The sequence below is a fragment of the Stegodyphus dumicola genome, chromosome 6, assembly GCF_044657685.1.
Source record: "Stegodyphus dumicola isolate Sdum_Otavi_A_Nest chromosome 6, ASM4465768v1".
Lineage (NCBI taxonomy): Eukaryota > Metazoa > Arthropoda > Arachnida > Araneae > Eresidae > Stegodyphus > Stegodyphus dumicola.
The window spans coordinates 104,261,642-104,281,221 of NC_140773.1; the positions used below are offsets into that span (position 1 = coordinate 104,261,642).

The 19,580-nt window shown below is 35.6% G+C and overlaps 2 long non-coding RNA genes across 7 annotated transcripts in view; one reads left to right on the forward strand and one right to left on the reverse strand.

Annotated features, from left to right (window-relative positions):
- Positions 1-12,516, reverse strand: part of LOC146996815 (uncharacterized) — a 71,923-nt gene extending 59,407 nt beyond the window's left edge. The window contains exon 1 of the long non-coding RNA XR_015041693.1: positions 12,330-12,516. This is a non-coding gene — a long non-coding RNA (uncharacterized LOC146996815). The remainder of the gene's footprint in view (positions 1-12,329) is intronic.
- Positions 1-19,580, forward strand: part of LOC146996814 (uncharacterized) — a 970,208-nt gene that overhangs the window by 423,742 nt on the left and 526,886 nt on the right. The gene's annotated exons all lie outside the window — the stretch shown is intronic.

Consider the following 19,580-nt stretch of genomic DNA (forward strand, 5'->3'; position numbering starts at 1 on the left):
AGCTGATATGCTAATTTTTCGACTTCGTCCTTAATTTTTGCACACCAGTTGTATGTGATGTTATCGTCATGCGATGATTTTGTAGGAACTTTCATTTTTATCACGATACTTTAAATGACATTTTATTTTTTTTTAAACCACTTTATTTTCGACCACGATATTTTAGAACTGCGATGTTTTTTCTCTTTGCGATCTTTTCTCTCATGATGTTTTGTACCACGACGTTTTCTCCTTGCGTTGTTTTCTCCGCGACGTTTTCGTCCGCGATGTTTTCAGCTGTAGCCGGAAATTTATGAACAATGATAAATGATGTTTTACTTGAAAATCTGATTGTATGACTATGTTTACTTTACTCTTAAAATGTGTATTAATCTTATTATAATTTAAGTTCGTTTGCGTACAAACAAAATGTTATATGCAAATTTCTGTAATTTTCCTCACAATGGCATCACTAAACATACATTTCAGTTCTCATGCACATAGTTAATGTTTTCTAAATCTTTGCTGCTCATAAGCTAAATTTTTACTGCTCATTTTAATTTTTAGCTGGAGCTCGTATACCTAAAGAATTATTACTTTCATTTTTATGTAAATAGAATTTTTTTACAAATGTATTCTGAAACAGATTTCACTGTGCATATAATATGTATAAAATATGCATGTATAAAATAAAATATGTATCTTTTATTAATCTTATATGTTATCATCGTTATCTTATACTGCTTCAGCATTAATAAAGGAACGGTATTGAATTCTACTGGAAACGTTATAATGCTTTAGTAATATACTTTCTCTTGCATTTGAAAAGGCAAAAAGGGGGTTTTTAGGTAACAATTTGATGCAAAGATTTTCAACTCTTTTTTTTGTTTGTTTTTGTTTTTATTTTTGTACCCACTTTGTCCTAACTTTCAGTATGTAGACCGTCATATGCCCATATGTATCATTCTGAATGAAGTGCCTATCAGAAGCCGAGCGGTTAAGTCACTGAACACTAGAAGTTTGATATGAGATCGAATCCCGGTGGACGGGATGGCTACATGGTTGGTTTTCGTGGTTTTTTTTCTGTGTAACGTGTGTCCAGTTTCCTTTAAAATGTCCTCCACTAAGGCGTCTCTCTCCACAGGCAGATAGCCCTCGAGTTGCTTTGCCTTAATCAGTTAACCTAACATAACCTAAATGATTACTTATTTCTGGTTATTAAAAGATAAAATTAAACAATTACAAGATAATGTAAAAAGCGTAAATTGCAAATTTTGAGAATTATAATTGATAAAACAAACACAATTTTACTTACAAATAATAGGAAAAAAATAAATATCTTAAACAATGTATATAATTTTATTCCTGAGGTTATTAAGTAGGGTCATATTAAATAGGTAGGCCCTGTTAATGAGATCCTTGTGGCTTATGTGTTCATATTAGCATATTAATATCTGGCTTAAATTTTGTGACATATATCTTAGTATTTACTATTTGTGTAAGTATCTTCAAATTTAAGTATCAAAGTTTGAATACTAAAAAAGAAATTGCGAAATAAAAGTTTAAAAAATATAAAAATTAAAAAAGGAGTGAAAATTAACATTTTTTAATTTTATTTTCGATGGGACTTACACTGCAGCACTGCTCACCCCAGAAGCAGTTACTACTTATAGGTACTTAAGGAAACTAGTTCACTAGTTTCCTTAAATACCTATAAGTAAATTAATAACCTTAAATACCTATAAGTTCACGTTATTGTTGTTAACTAACACAAACAAGCCACAACGATATCGATTATTCATTACAGAATGAAATGACTACCTGTGACTGAGTGACATTTTCCAGGTTAGTAATAATGATTTCTTGTACGAGAATTTTATATGGACAGAATTTCCCCCCCCCCCACGTTAACCAAAGAGGGTTTCAAAAAATGCGAATATCCTCTAGTCGCGAATTTCTGGAATTTTAAGACCTTAGTTTATTTTATTATTAAATTATTTTATTAATAATATTTTATCATGAACCCTCTACTTTATAATATAGACTCCAAAACACAATTTTCTCTTGTGGACCCCCTCAAAGCGTCTATAAGCCCAAGGAATCCACTTGGATCCCGGTTGGAAAACTCCAGTTTAATTCTACGAAGAAAGGTTTCTCATGTATTGTTAAAAATAGTAAAATAACAGTTAAGGTTATTAAGAAGTGGGTTTATTGTTTCTATATTGTACATTTTGTCAGTAATAAAGTGTGTTAATTTGAAAGATGAATTATTGATCTTATAATTTTCAGAACGGCAACGCTGCATAAATCGGCTGCGCAAGAGGATACGTTGAAGATTAATTCAGTTTTTCCCTTGCTGTTGCAAAACTTAGCTTTTATTAGTTACTTTAAAATGAAAATATTCGTAAAAGTTATCAGTTGGATATGTTAAAAGTGAAAGGTATTTTGTTTACATCAATTAGATACATTATTATAAAAGTAAAATACATATTTAAATTATTTAAAAATGTGTTTATTACTTTTAAATTTCTCAATTTCATCAATAAATGTTTGAATGTTATATTTCCAATCGCGTGTTTATTGAAAGGCAAAGTTACAAAAATTCGCTATTTTCGAGAGCGCGTATACAAAGGATCCGTACACTGACAACATTTACTGAGGTTTGCTTTTAAATTTTTTCTGTTCGAACCACTCTTTGGTTTTTTTTTTCAGGCTTGTCTGCAGTTATTTTGGCGGAAGGACGAGTATAAAATGATTTATATAAAAATTATATTTCTCTTTCGAAATAGAAAAAAAAAATCATGTTAGGTTTCTTCTTCGAAAAAAAAAAATTAAATTTAAAACTAAATGCTTAACATTTATCCAAGCACGACTGCTGTCATTATTAAGAAGTTATGTAATATCGAGTAGCCCTTCTCGCGTTAAAATCAAAAGCTATATGTCACGCAGTGAAAACGCCTCTATAGATTTACGAACAACTCTTCTCTCCAGGGATATGTTACTCCTAGTAAGGCCCACCAGCAGTCGAGCGGTAAAGTCAGTGAACACTGGTAGTTCGGACCGAGGTCCGAATCCCGTGAACGGGCTACTGCATTGTTTTTTCATGGTTTTCCCCATGTGTAACGTGTATACGAGCCAGTTTCCCTTAGAAAGTCCTCCACGAAAGGCACCCCTCCCCTTAGGCAGATAGCCCTAGTGTGCTTTGCCATAATTAAATACACCACCACCTTTATATCATAGTATGCTACTGTAAAAGAAGGGGAACTAAGAACAGTATAAAAAGGGTACCTTAATATACTACAGTACAAAGGATGTAGATCAGTCCGACATGATCCAAGGGACTTCAAGTTTATAGTCTCTTCAAGCGCATTGTGTTAAAATCAAAGGAAAATACTATATACTTTTGTTGTTGACAACCTTGCAAATAATAATAAGTATTTAAAAAAATTCTGTAAAAATAAGAAAAACATATGTTTTAGAATAATAACAAACATCAGTTAAAAAAGAACCTTTTTCAAACTGAATAAAAGCACAAATCATTGTGCATTTACACTAAGGGAGATAATATAATAAAGTTTGCTGATGGAATAGACTAAATCTTAAATCATTATTAGTGTTTTTTAACTAACGCAGTTTTCTATAATAGAGTAATTAACTCAATTCCTTTATATTGCTGGTAAATTAAACGGCAATCTGCTTTAAATTTTCATATTACCAAAATTAGTGATTCAAACCTGAAGTGCAATTTTACTTCAGAATCACTTTCCTTTAAATTTATTAAATCTTTGCGATTAGTTTCAGAAAGTTTCAAGTAGGCTAATTTTGTTAACTCTCTTTTTGTTTTGCTTATTCCAACACTCTTAAGCACAGGGGGGCTACTTGCCTTAATAATTTTAAAAGATATTAATAATTGTTAAACATATTCTTGGGATTTGGTTTCTTTAACGGATTACGTATTCGTTCAATAATAATATCAGCGTAAGCACGAATAACTATTATTATCATAGAACATTACTAATGGAAGAACGTGTAATAGATATTTTATAAGCATTGCTTTACCAGAACATGCCTGAAAGATGTGTCAGAGAGATTGGCAAATACCATCGATTTTCTTTCTAGACAAGGTTAGGTTGTTTAAGGTAAAGTATACAAGAGCTATCTGCTGAAGGGGGTAAATGGCTTCTTGGAGAATTTTTTAAGGGAAGCTAGAGTTCTACTAATGGCCGAGCGGTTAAGACTACTGAATACTGGTAATTTGACAAGTTTTCAGATCAAAGCAAACAGGAAGCTTGAAGGGTTGGGTTCCGTAGTTCTCCCCATGTGTAAAGTGAATACGAGTAAATATTCCTTAAAGAAATCTCTACAAAGACATGCCTTCCATTAGGAAAATAGTTATCGCATGATTTGTTATAATAAAATAACTTAACCTAACCTAATCTAACGTATATGCTTGTATTTATCTTACAGGAATAAAAGCTTCGCGGAGATTCTTTTTGGAGGAAGCCCTTCGTCAGGATTTGAATCTAGGTTAAAATGCAGGTATTCAGAGATCTTACCGTTCACCCGGATTTGAGCACCTTTCCGCCACGAAGTTTTTCGGACAAAACATCTTGAAAAATTATTCAGGTGGTGGTGAGGCTAATAACAACAAAAACAATAAAATAAAAAAAAAGAAAATCTGAAAGCTTTCAAATATTGTACTTCGCCCAAAAGTGCATTTTTTAACGTTTTTTTTGTTACCTTTATTTATTAAATATCCTTTTTTTCGCACTTAAACTATGAATTTCAATTCCACAGCAATATTACAGAATATTTAAAAGAGTATATCTTTAGAATTTCCGATACACAGTCTTGCGCTCTGGAGAAAAAAAAAATGTGTTTTTTTCGTACAGTGTTTCAATTGCTCGCTTTGAAATCGTTGAGTTCCTTAATCAAAAACTCATAAATGCTTTACAAAATAGGAAATAGATAATAAAACAAATTCTAAATTTGTGCTTCCAGATGCCCATATTGGAATGGAGACGGACGTTATTCAAAATTTCATGGCTCTTTGTACCGTTGTTTTATCACAATGCGAAAAACATGCCTACATTTATGCAGATTCTTCATTACTTAATTTCTTTAAATATAATACCTAGACTCTAATATTTGATGCCAACAATTCCAAAAGTGATTCGCCGTTTGTAGTGAATCAACGTAAAATCCCAAAACGAAATTAATAGCCCTTCTAGGCAAATTGACGCTTTGAGCTAAAACTTTATTTAGTCGTTTAAAGAACTGATGCGTTAGGTATACACATTTAAGTTCCTTTTAGTGTAGAATGGAAACAAACATTTAAGCTGGATAAATGAAATTAAAGTAATCGTCATGGATAATTCATCGCATTTCGAGTATTTCCTGAGCTTTTCTTTCCAAAGCAAAGTGAGACAAAATATCTTTCTTACCCTGATCTATTAAATGCTAGAAATAAAAAACATTAACACGTTACTATATAATAATTAAAGGTGGTTCTAATTGCAGTTTTCCTGAAGAAATTTCCTTATCTTTTGATTATATTTTTTCCTCTCTTGTCTAATCGCTTATATGTCAGTAACCCTTGTAAACATTAGTAATTTTTAAATAATTGCTGGTGTAAAAACGATCATTCATTGTAGCTGTTACATCCATTCACAACATAAATGATCATTGACCATGTGACTGATGAAAACAGAGGAGGAAAAATAAACTGATTGATAACTTAATTCTTTACTTAATGTAACAACAGTTAAAATGAAACTTCGCGCATTTATACAAAGTTTCCCTGAATTACTATTTTTATTCGTGTTCCACTGAATCGCTATTATTTATCGCTATTAAATTTCTGATTAAACGTAAGCAATAAAACTAAGAATTGATTTCAATTTTAGGACTTGTATACATCTTGAAAATTGAGAAATGCCTAAAAAATTACAAAGTTGTTTAATTATTTAAATACATAAAATATACGTAGGATTTAGTGTACTTTAACCTTTTCTACCGTATAATATACATTAATCTTTCACAGAAAATTTTATTTTTGATCTTTAGTGTCAATAAATGCATAGAAGTTTCGTTGCACCTGAATTAGTGCAGATAAGATCATTTTGCAAACAGATGCTAAAATATGTATCTTGATAAACTCATTACAGGATAATTAATTAATTTTTTCTTTCTTATGATCTTTTTTGAGTAACAATAACGTTTTTCCTAACATGTTTTCGTAAGGGAAAAAGCAATTAATATATACAGTATTGTACCAAGCCGGAACCAGAACGCTTACTAATTTGATTTGTATTGACAAACTCTCTACCTGTTTTTAGCAGTCTTACGTGAACTGTAATGCCTTGTATTATATACATGCCCTTGTTATACATATGCTAATAAACAAAACGTTAAATTTGATCTGGATGTACATTGATTTGGGACAACTATGCGTAAATACACTGTTCATATAATCGATAAAAAGCCTTTCAGATTCAGAGACAGCGAAAGCAACCCACTCATTTGCAACTCGGATACTCGGATGCTCCTTTAACTGGTATTCAGCTGCATTGTATTGTGCAGCTCTTTGCAACTGTTGCAGGAAATTATTTCTTGATGAAGCCTGACGAAATGTGGATTACTTAATCAAATTCCTAAGGAAAATCCGAAACAATGAAACAAAAGGAGGCATTTTTGCCTCTTAAAAGTCTCTGTATCGTGACAAGGTTGTCAGGTGGCCCTAAAGAGAGTTCATTTGAAGGGCGTGTCTGTCAGAGGAAGAACTCTGCGCGTGATCTCGAAAAGGAATCAAGAGACTTAAATAGTTATATGCCAGTCAGGTGGTAACTTGTAAATGCGATCTTGCATGAAAAAACAATGATCCTTTAATTTTAACACTTGAATGACTATCAAATGGAGCCATTTGCTTGATAGCTTCAAAATTTGCTTCTCACTGTAAGAATTTACGATGCATTTCCTCTTCTAAATAGAAACGAAGGGGAGTAGGAAATAGTCATCTTGTTTTATCACTTCGTAATTTAAAAATTTCGGAACGTTTGCTGTATCATCTGATCTCACTTTCTGAAAGGAAATCTCATTCATCTTGCCTATGTAGTCTCTTACTTGCTTAACGTTCACGCCTCTGTGCAGCTTCATTTCTCTTATGCCCCATGGAGCATCCGTTATGAGTTATAAGTTATGAGGGGGAGAAACGTATTCCTATCGACTTGAAAATTTGAGATATCTCTTATCATTGGCATTTTCCCGTGAGATAGAAGCATAAGCAAAAATTGGACGGATAATGGCCATATAGATTCTGTGTTTCCTCTCTAGCCTGAGTCTCGAGCGGCTTGTGAGAAGCAGCTGTAATTTCAGAATAATACTCAAGCCCCTTGTGATTGACATGTGTCGTCAATGTAAGTGAATGGTTCAACGCTATTCTGAGATATTTTGCTGAAGTGATGATACCCACAAGTTTTCCAAAATGTTTAAGTTTCTTATCAATCTTGTCTCTCTCTTTGTATTTTCTGATGGCAAGAATTTGTGATTTGTCAGAACTTCTTTCTTGTGCGAATAACAAAAACGAAAATTTCCCTACTGCCAACCTGTCTTTCGACCTGAAGAATGCCTTTGACACATTCTGGGAAAGCTACTAAGCAGACGCTGCGTCAAGCCAAACGTCTGGAAAATATTTATAGAATCATCTGCAGCTACCTTACAGAGCGGGAAGTATTAGTTTCCACCAACGAAGACATTACGAAGAAGCCAAAGGTCAGGAGTTGTTCGCAGGGTTCTTGCTCAGGCCCTGCTCTATGGAATTTCACATTCAGTTGGGTAAACAACTACCAATGGATTTCAGATGCAAAACAAATTGTATATGCCGATGATGTGGCATTTATCGTCAAAGGCTGAACGCACCAGGAACTGAGAAAGAACGGCACATAGATTATCAGAAGATTTCACCACTCTTGTAAATCCAAAGGACGTATGATCTGTGAAAACAATCAGCAGTTCTTATTCCAAAAAAGGACATTAACTCCAAACGGCAGACTTGTATCGCCCTCCGTGAGAGAAACATTAAATTATTCCGTGAATTAAAATACTTAGGTTCTTCCATAGAACAGAGGTCTCACATGGCTCCCACATATATCACAGCTGAATAAACTCCATTGCGAATAAGATGAAGTGATTTCAAGCTGCGAATTGTAACAGAAATCCATACTTGCAAAAGCTTCTCTATGCTACGGTAGTAAAGAAAATAGTCGCCTATGCTACTGAAGTCTAGGCTTTTCCTATTAGTAGCGGAAAAAAATTAAGTCTGCAACACCCATTCGCCTTGACAATAACCAAGGCATACCGCAACATTAATAGACCAAGGATATTATTAATGTCTTAGCTGGGTTACTTCCTCTACTTATAAGACTAGGACAGGAGGCAATAATAGCGAAGCTGCTTCATCTCTGTCAAGAAGTACAATATTGAAGTTATACCTACAACCTACATGAGCACGAAAAACGTGTGAAAAAGGCATGGGTTTTAAGCATGTTCTTCCAGCAGACAAAGGCAGGGTTTATGACTACATACAAAGGAAGCAAACAATACTGCACTTTGCTCCGCCCTCTACATAAACGTTTCCAAAACCGCTGTCAAAGTAGGATGCGGTTTTGTTCACACGGATGACGCAAGTATCTTTCATCTTTGGAAAAAATACTTCTTCGAATATTATAGTGTGTTTCAGCAGGACGGCGCTGGAAATAGAGCAAACCATTGCCCTATAGAAACGCATTTTTGTGGAATCTCCATTAACACAGACAGTCTATACGTGCTAGAAGCTATCTGTAATCTTCATCATATTTCACCACTTATCCCAAACATCCGGAGATGACTAAGATGCGACGCAGCTCTCCATATCGATCTCCCCTAGATTTCTTGACGGCAATGAATTAGAGGGTGCACTAGCCGAGGAGGCAGCTAGCAAGTGCAATACTTCAGTACTTGTTGCTAATACATCACCAGCATCTTTTGCCGGCCCCACCTTTCTATTTGAAGACACAAGCTGAAGTGGCAGTTGTTTATAAATGGCAGAATGAATGGAGCACTAGTGAGGGCGGAAAACGAACTTACGACTATATTCCTAAAATCACCATGTCCCAATTTTATACATTCCCGCAACTTATGCGCTAAATCAATGATCAAAGTCCTTTTTCTTTCTTACTACTTTCCCTTCTTACAATCTCAGATACATATACATATATCCACGCGCAACTGGGCCATCCAGATCACAATGTCATTGTTTGCCCGCTAGCTGTCTTACTGAATATTAGACTACTCACAACTGATTTCAACGCATACAAGCGTTATATTCTCAGAACTTCGGCTACGGATATGCAATATAATCAACGTTCTGACGACCTTAAGGCAAACAAATGTTGCCCCTGTATAACACTAGTTTCCTGCTGTACCACTAATACTCATCCGATCTATAATTTGATTACCTGCAGCAGTGCAGTAATGTCGTTCTTTCATGCATTATGTCTACATCCCTTGCGTCCATTACTTTTGTCCTTATATTACTTTGTCCATTATTTTTGTTCTTTGTTATTATATATGAATAGTGCTCATTCTCCTTAAGTAACATGCGTACTTTTGTGTAATTAAAGGACAAATTCGCTTCACAACGTTCTTGTAACTACATGGTTTATACGTTTTCCATTCCAATACACGATATGATTTCATCTTTTCGCATTCATTTTACGTCCGTATTATGCCATTTCTCAAACTCCTAACATATGCATCATACTTCATCTTTAACATCTGTCTGCCTCATAATTTAATTTTGAGTTATAGTATTGCAAATTCGCTAAGCTTGGGATTTATCTACCTATGCGTATATATGTTCCTTTGTGATACTTCAGTCTATCTGTACCTGTATGAAATATTGTTAGCATTATTTTACAAATATGATGTCTTGTCTTATCATTTGCACCGTGTCATATGATACTACTGAATCGCTTTGATTACATGTATTTTATGTGTCCATATGGAATTTATGTGTTTATATGTGCTTTATGTATGTATAAGTGTTGGAGCATATATACATATAATTTCTGTTCACATGTCACGTTAATATGAAACTATTCTCTAAGTCACAATATATAATTGAATCAAAAGTTCTTGTTTGGCAACGTAACCAATTAATATTTAAAACAAGCCTCCCTTTGAGACGTCTCATGGCCTGATGGGAAATATCAGCCCTACAGATAGTGGTCGGCGAAGGACAATACCTGTGCATCAGTATTAGCCTCCAGGTGTTTCCTTCCTCTGTCACTTGATGAAAATCCACTGCGAAAACCATATTGCATGTCTGGTAAAAAAGGAGATATCTTTTTCTCATCTCGTTCTAGATGGGATACTTGAGAACCTTTCCTAGCGAAGAAAGCAGGCTGATGGATCTATAGTTTGGAACTATTTCAGAAGATTTCTGCAGTTTTGAGATCATGAAAATAGTTGCATCTAGCTACAAAGTTCTGAAGAATTTCTACTTATTTAGCTGGGTTATCGTCTTCAATAAGTCGCTTGAACAGGATGCTAAGTAGAAATCCGTTACAGTTGATCTTTGGATCCCGTGCAATTTAAGAGTAGAAAGTTGCTAAATATACAGTGGATGGACAAAAATATGGAAACACCTTGTGAAATGCATGTTTGAAAAGAAAGATTGATTTTAATGAAATATGTAGGTGGCGCTGGCGTTTTTGACTACTGACGCCACCTATACAACTTCGTAAATGTGCTAAACAGTTCAGTTGTTGTCGGAGTACTGTTATGTGAGGTTGTCATTGCATTATGTCAGAGTTAACAGACTTCGAACGTGGGCAAATTGTTGGAACACGTATGGTAGGTGCTTCCGTAAGCAAGGTAGCCGAGATGTTTAGTGTTTCAAGAGGTACTGTATCGAAGATTTATTCCGCATATTTGAAAAGCGGAAAAACATCCTCTGCTAAATCACAGCGCGGACGAAAGTGTGTCCTGAGTGATCGTGACAGACGATCATTAAGGGCAATTGTGACGAAAAATAAGAAGACCACAGCTGCAAAAGTTACTGCTGAAATGAATGTTGTGTTACCGAACCCTTGTGAGTACCAAAACAATTAGAAGGGAGCTTCATAAACAGGGAATTGCTGGCCGTGCTGCAATTGAGAAGCCACTCATCAGTGATGCTAATGCCCGTAACAGGAAAAGGTGGTGTTTAAGTCATAAAGCCTGGACTATAGAGCAGTGGAAGCGAGTAATATGGTCTGACGAGTCTTCTTTCACATTGTTTCCCAATTCTGGTCGAGTTTACGTCTGGAGAACGCCATCTCAAGCCTATAATACAGACTGCTTGTTGGCAAGAGTGAAACATGGCGGGGGGGGGGTTCTGTTATGGTTTGGGCAGCCATATCGTGGTTCTCTGCTAGCCCCATGATAACTGTGTCAGGGCACATGACTGCCAAGACTTATGTGAACATTTTGGCCGATCAAGTTCATCCCACGGTACAAACTTTGTTCTCCGATGGTGATGGTGTCTTCCAAGACGACAAAGCCCCTGTTCACACAGCTCACATTCTCCAGGACTGGTTTTCTGAGCACGAGGATGAATTGTCCCATCTCCCCTGGCCACCACAGTCACCAGACCTGAATATTATCGAACCATTGTGGTCTACATTGGAACGGAAAGTGCGTTCTCGTTATCCACCGCCAACATCGTTATCTGAACTTGCCACCGTTTTGCAGGAAGAATGGTATAATACTCCCTTGGCAAACATACAGGAACTGTAGTTATCCATTCCGAGAAGACTGCAAGCTGTTTTGGATGCCAACGGGTTTCCTACACCATATTAAGCAAAGAAACATGTTTTTTTAAAGGTGTTTCCATATTTTTGTCCAACCCCTGTAGCTTCACAATCATTAAAAAATTGTAATTAGTATCGCATTTTGATTTAATTATTATTAATTATATAAAATTTGCACAGTAGCATAAATAAATAAATTTAAAAAGTAGCAGTATAAAAATTTCTGATTTTAATCTAACACATCGAGACTTTTCCACTTAAAATGTCTCAAAAAGTTAAAAAAAGTAAACATTAAAATATAAAAAAATATAATATTAAAAAGAAACAATAACTAGATCTTAGTATGCAGATTTCAGTTTAACAGATTTACTAATTTCTCCAGAAATTAAACTTTACAATTAAAATGAACTCTTCAAATAGCAAAACAGAATAGTAGAAAAAAGTCATTCCATGTGATATTATTACATCATAAATTAACTTCATACGGATATTTGTGTAATTATTTAATACAGAAATTACCTAATTATTCAAGCCAGATGTATAAATTCATTTCACCACATTTGCTTGCATACAGAACTTGAAACAAATAATTCCCTGAAATTGAAAAATTTTTATAATTTGCCAGGATGTAAATCTACGAACTGAAAACAATGAACGTCCCAAAGAGTTTCTTAAATGTTTTAAAAACGTAATGATTAAAATAAGATTTTTTTCATGGTACACGTTAATGACCGAACGTAAATTAAACTGTTATGAAATGTTAAGGGAGAATACCAATCTACAAAACTTTTAGCTAATTTTTTTTTTTTTTTTTTTTTTGATTGAGAAAAAAAGTATATTTCCTCGTGCTCCGCAAAGTATTATAGGAGGCTTACAAAAACCTATGTAAAAAAAATACATCAATTTCAAATAACATAGTTACCTATTAAGACAACGAAAATGACTTCAATTAAGAATCATATCTAATAGTTTTATTCTCCTCTTTGCCATAAATCCTATATCTCAAAACTAGCCGAGCATATAATGCCACTTAAGTCTGCTACTTCTTAAGGCTACTTCCGCCGTGAGTTAATACCGAATAGAGAAGATTGCTGTTATTGGTGCTTTGGGTGATTTTCCTCATACCACCATAAATAGCAGACAATTTCCTTTAGGAAGTCCCCTAACGAGGCAGATAGCTCTTGACTGCCTTGTAGCAAGGTAAGTACTAAAGATAAATAAGTAATTTATTAGTAACATCATGAGCTAAGAATCGGGTATCTTAACTGTTGATATTTCTAAGAATACTAAATTACCTGTTTTAGTTGTAGAAAGAATTTCTTTATTCACTTTCGTTTTTCTACTTTTTTATTATTGCTTATTAAAAAAGGATTACAAAGAATTACAATATAAATACTTCAAATATTATTAACATTAACTGATTTTCACACCTTGCATATTAATCTATCTCTAAGCTCTTACTTGAGTAGAAATTTATTAATAATTAAAATAATTTGTTTTAATGAAAATCTAGCACACTAAATGGATTTATGTGAATGACTCACATGAAAATTCTTATGTCATTTGGTCTAGACTAGTGGCTCTCAACCTTGTTCTTTTGCCCCATGCACCCTTTTAATGATTGCTAAAAACCATTTCTACTTTTCAAATCTTCAATCTACTACTTCAAATCTTAATAAATTTTGCACAAATTTTTGGAACTCGAGAATTAGGATGATTTTTTATTGTTCTTCTTCTGTTGAAAACATTAAATCACTAGCTTTCAGTCTATTAGTTAGAGATAAGCAATGGAAAATATTAAAGTGATGTTTACAGGAAATTTCTGAGTATTAGTTATGTTGCATAGGTTACTTAAAACACTTTTGAAAATAAACGCATGATTTCGTAACTCTTAACTGGAGACCCTTTCGTTAGCCAAGGAATTCAGATAATTTGTTCGTGAACAGAATAGTTCATAAAATGAGGCGTTCATGATCCGAGGTTCCACCATAGCATTGCTTATTTAGTATGGTTGAAATAAATACTATTCTGGAGTGAATAATCTCCGTGTTATTGGGTAAAACTTTGGTTTCACTTTTGCCGTTATGTAAGATACAACAAAATACGGTGGCTACTTTAAAAATAATTGGCGACCTCAAAATTTACGATTCTAGATTTGGTGCTCTTCCTTAAATTCATCTGCTCTCCCAAATTCGAGATCCTTCTATGTTATATAACAACTAATATTAACCAATCATAGCTTAGAGTACTTTCTGCATGTACTTAGTATAAATACTCTTGGCATAAAAAACTACGTCATTCTCTTCCTAGTTTCGCCACTGCTAAGACATCCCGTAAATCCGCTTGCCCGTCTAAATAATTTCGCCCCTGTCAACCTGTGTACGCAAGAAATTGTTATAATCTATCATGATTGGATAAATATCTACTGAGATGATTTAATATGCGTAGAAATAAAGATTAGGAATTCGTCTGATTCATTTTGTGTCTGCGTCAAAAGATTTTATTGGAAGAATCAGTTAGATATTTAATTTTAGAAAAGCTAGTGATTTATTACTAGTAGAACGAATTTTCGTGTGGGCTATTCAAGGAGCTTCTTTTCTCAAGTAGCAGTAAGCCTCCTCCCCAAAGACTATATAACAATTTTTCGTTCTGTTCTATTTTAATTTTCTCCATAACTACAACGTAACAGAACAGAAAGACTAAAAACTAGTAATAATTTCCTTTAACTGAATTTGGTTCTAAAATAGGCTAACAAAATTCAGTACTAAAATGCAATCAGAAAAGTAAAATACCAGTTCATATTTAAAGATTTTTTTCGCATTATTTTAAGAATTAAAAATTAATGTGAAATAATCTTCTAATCTGAAACAGTGGTAAAAAAAATCTGTATTTTTATCTCTTACTTAACGACTAATATTGCGAAACTATTTTCAGGAAGCAATTCTTTAAATCTTAATCGGTTTTTCCGATGCAAAGCGGGTTAAATCTTTTACGTAACGATGAAGAAGCAAATTTATATTCATCAGTATTCCAGTAGGCATTGTGATCGATTTATCACGTCAATTTGCGAAATGTACAAAGAAGGTTCCGGTTGTCCGTTAATTAATGCAGAGTGGAAGGGTACAAAATACGGGAGAGGATTTTCTTTTCTAATAAGGCATTTGTAATTCCATAATTTATTCCTCACCTACGAATTTCCAGTGTTTCGAAGCAGGTCAAAAGTAAAGAACTGTTAGTCTTTGGCTATTACCTAACGTAAATGTCTGTGATATGTTGTGATACTCTTACAGATAGACATTCGAGTTTTTATTGCTTATTTATAACTAGCTGTTATATGAAATTAATATTAGTATGGTAAAATAAAACAAAAAGATTTTTATTTAGAAACTGAAAATAAAAGCAGAAATTTAAATCAACTAGGCTAAGCGTGAATCCAGTCAATCTAAATAACGTTTCTAATTAATTAATCAGTGAAATTTTAATACTGATTAGCCTCATAATATACACTGGTCATCATAATTAAAGGATAACGTGAAAAAATACGCTCACTAAGTTAATGTTGACACCGATGTTTAAGGCTGTAATTATTTATGTTAATTAAAATATAATTGAACACAAAACTGCATTTCCGCGCATAGCCAGAAATATGCAAATTCTATGATTGACAATGTAGTGCGTAATGGAAGCATGTTGGAATTCTGGTCTATAGTTGTTTAAAGTGAATGTGGTTTCTAAGTGTGATCAGTATTCACTAATCATGGCTCAAAAGCATAATTTAATCAAATCTTAAAAGTGGCGAATAATTGTTAGAATCGAGAAAGGTCAAACACAAAGCAGTGCTCCTAGAAGTACATTCCTTCGCTGTTATCTTAGCGTCGATCTATTCTCCTCCAACAGCGGATATTGGCCCGACGACAAGATTTATCCAAAGTATCATACATCGATTTAAAATCCCAAATATGATCTGCGCAGGCGATTGCAATTCACATAATACGGCCTGGGGATATCGAACTACAGACCCGAAAGGGAGAGAACTAGAGGACTTCATATCCTCAAGTAATCTAATAGTTCAGATTACAGCAGATGCACCACCATCCTTCGACAGGGTCTTTGCGCAGGGATATCCAGACCTCACCCTGACCACTCTGCACGTAGCACCTCTTTTGCAGGACTGGAAAGTCGAAGAGGAAGAGAGCATCAGTGATCACAGGTTTATTACCTTCTGTATATCGCAAACCACCTCCGTGTCCAAGATCAAACGCTATAACCTTCCTGGCCGGAAATTAACAACATTTACGAAGAAAATTAAAGTGCAGCTAATGCGCCTCGAACCTTCGCTCCAACTAGCTAACACGGCAGCAGAATTAGAAGACTTCTCCGTAACATTACAAGAAACAATGCAAGCCATATGTAATGAAAATCTCCCTCTTAGAAAACCTAAGAGACTCCAAGGCATTAACTGGTGGTCGAGTGCGCTCAGAATACAGCAACGAAAGTGCAGAGCACTGCGAAGAAAACTCAAAAGCGAAAGACGGTTGGAGATAGAGTCCAACACCCTCACCATATTTCAATGGGAGCGGGCGCGGTACAAAAAGATGATTATTCAGGCTAAGATTACTTCCTGGAGGGAATTCTGCACCCAAGCAAAAAATACGTATGGTATTCACCACAAAATAGCTACCGATAAAATTTTTAAACCTTCGCAGCTACAGATCCCTCTCTCAATCACCAACAGTCAGGGGTACACGGCAGACACCCTACGTACGGTCTTAAACGCAGTTTTCTGCAAAGACGATATACTGCAGGACACAGCAGAACAAGCTCTTCTCAGGACAGTAACAACCACACTGGAAGCCCCAACAGACCCGGATATTACAATGAATGAACATCAAAAAGTTCTTGCAACTCTGCCGCGCAAGAAAGACCCTGGGCCCGATGGGATGGACTATGCTATCACCAAAGCAACGATCAAAACTCACCCTAAATTCTTTGTTGACTATTTCAACAAGCTTCTGGCAGCAGGTATATTCCCAAAACCCTACAAGATAGGGCAAGTTATTTTATTTCTGAAAAAGAACCGGAACCCAGCCGAGGCCACATCCTTTCGTCCTATCTGTCTCTTATCGACTAGAAAGGATTATCATGAACAGGCTACGGTACCATTTACACACGCAAGGATTCTTAAGCTCGAGACAATACGGGTTTAGGACGGGCACTTCTACAGTCCACGTACTCTTCGACATTAGAGAAGCAATTTTAGAGAATCGACATAGCGGCCACCATACTGCCATGATAAGCATAGATCTCAAGAACGCTTTTGATACGTTATGGTGGCCGGCTATAAAACAGGCTCTGCGGAAGGCAAAATGTCCGAGCAACCTGTATAAGATGCTAATAAACTATCTACAGGATAGAAGACTACTAGCAGTTTTCACAACTCAGGCATAATAAAACAGGAGCAGACGAGAGGCTGTCCACAAGGGTCGTGCGCTGGTCCACACCTGTGGAATCTAACTTTCAACGAAGTCTTAACAGCTACATGGCCACCGCACACCCAGATCTACGCCTACGCAGACGACGCAGCGTTAATAGTGAAAGGTCTAACCCGAAGAGAATTACAGACTCACTGTAACGAAGTGTGCCAACAATTCTACGCCCTATGTGACAACCTTAAACTGAAAATTGCGGAGCACAAATCCAAAGTGTTATTAATACCTAAAAAGGGAGGTTCTCTTTCAAGAAGACCAACCATTAAGATCAACAATCAAAGGATACAGATAGTCAATCAACTAAAATATCTGGGCCTCACGTTCGACCACAAGATGACCTGGATACCACACATCCAGGACATCAAAATTAGAACAGTGACAATAGCGAAGCAAATGCGATTATTTCATGGCCACAAATGGGGCCTCAATCCTCATATTCAGAAGGTCCTCTTCAAGTGGTGGAAAAGATAGTCACTTATGCAGCAGCAGTATGGGCTCACCCAATGCAAAGCAGGAAAATTAAACACCTTTCTACCATTCAAAGACCCTTTGCATTGGGTATCACCAGAGCCTACCGCACGACCTCTTCAGATGCGATCAACATGCTGGCTGGCCTCCTTCCCCTACACATCCGTGTCGAAGAGGAGGCAGCAAGACAAATCGTCCTGCAGCTTAAAAGACCTGTCACCTTTGACGAAGAATATTTTAATCCAGAGGACTATGAAGCTAAATGCTGCCCTCTGAAAATACATCCAGCAGCCAAAGGCACCGGAATAAGCATAATTACCAATCCAACTACCGCCCACCGTCCAGCACAGATTACCATCTTCACTGACGGGTCGAAGATAGACGAAAACGTCGGAAGTGCCTATGTGGTTATGCTGCAAGATAGAGTCATAGATCAATGGAAGGGTCAACTAAGGCAATTTAATAGCGTTTTTCAGGGAGAAGCAGTGGCAATTGCGCAAGCAATCCGCTACCTGCAATCCCACCACTCCCGCAACGCTACAATAAAGACAGACAGTCTTTCTTCGCTATACGCAATAGGAAACCCTGACCACCCATCCGATATTATTCAGGGAATACAGGAAGATCTGCGAAATTATTCCCAACTCCATACAAGACTTGAATGGATAAAAGCGCATGCCGGCCACCACGGCAATGAGTTGGCTGACCATCTAGCCAAAGAAGCTGCCACAGGAGCAACATCTCAACAAATCAACATAGTGTCTTATCTGAAAAGAACATTGCGCTTAAAGGCAATCGGGAAATGGCAGCAGACATGGGATAACAGCGATACCGGCCGACGGACTTATTACCATGTCAGCTACGTGGACACTACCAAAAATTTTGCAAACATGCAATTGGTAAGATACATTACGGGTCACGGACCATTTCCCGAGTACTTTAACAAACGCGGGATAAGAAACACTAGCACCTGTGGACAGACTGGCTTTCCGGAACATTATCTGACCTCCTGTCCCCTTACAGAAGGGCTACACATCAACCTTCCGTCGACCAATTGACAAGCTTTCTGTAAGGTTTTGATAAAACAGAGGCACTTGGTTAGAAAAATAGGGCTTTTAATGGATAAACTGGCCGACCTTGACACAGACCTGTGCCATACTTAGTCAGCCATATAGACGAATAGTAATTCAGAGTCTAGCACCAACTATCAACACCACAAAATAACTGTGAATTATCGTAAGGAGTATCCAACACTCCTAGTAATATAGCAAGACTCAACTATTTAATCAATTTGCATTATGCCAACCAAACGAATTATGTCTATTATCTGTACCGCAATATGTAAATAAGGACCATCTGTACCTGTTTATAAATGTATCTTAAGTACCATCACCATGTAGTTATGTTTTATGTATGTATATGTATAATGCACCCAATGATTCTATACTCAATGTAATTATGCGCCTTGTATTTGTATATATATGTTCTAGTATAAATGTTACTGTATTGATCATTAACTGTATTAATCATTGTTGCATTATTGTATTAATATTATTTAGCATCATCAAATTAATAGCACCAATTGTACCTTATTACGTACTTTCAAGTCTACGAGACTAAGGTACTATGTGCATTAAGATTGTGAGCCCAATGTTTACTATGTGCCTAATACTATGTATATATATCCTCGTATGTATGATAATGTAACCATGCATCCGAATATAACATCACGCAACATGACACTTTACCGCATAGTGTTAATCTAAAGTCTTAATTCTAAAAAATCCATTGCATTAACTAACTTCTATAGCAT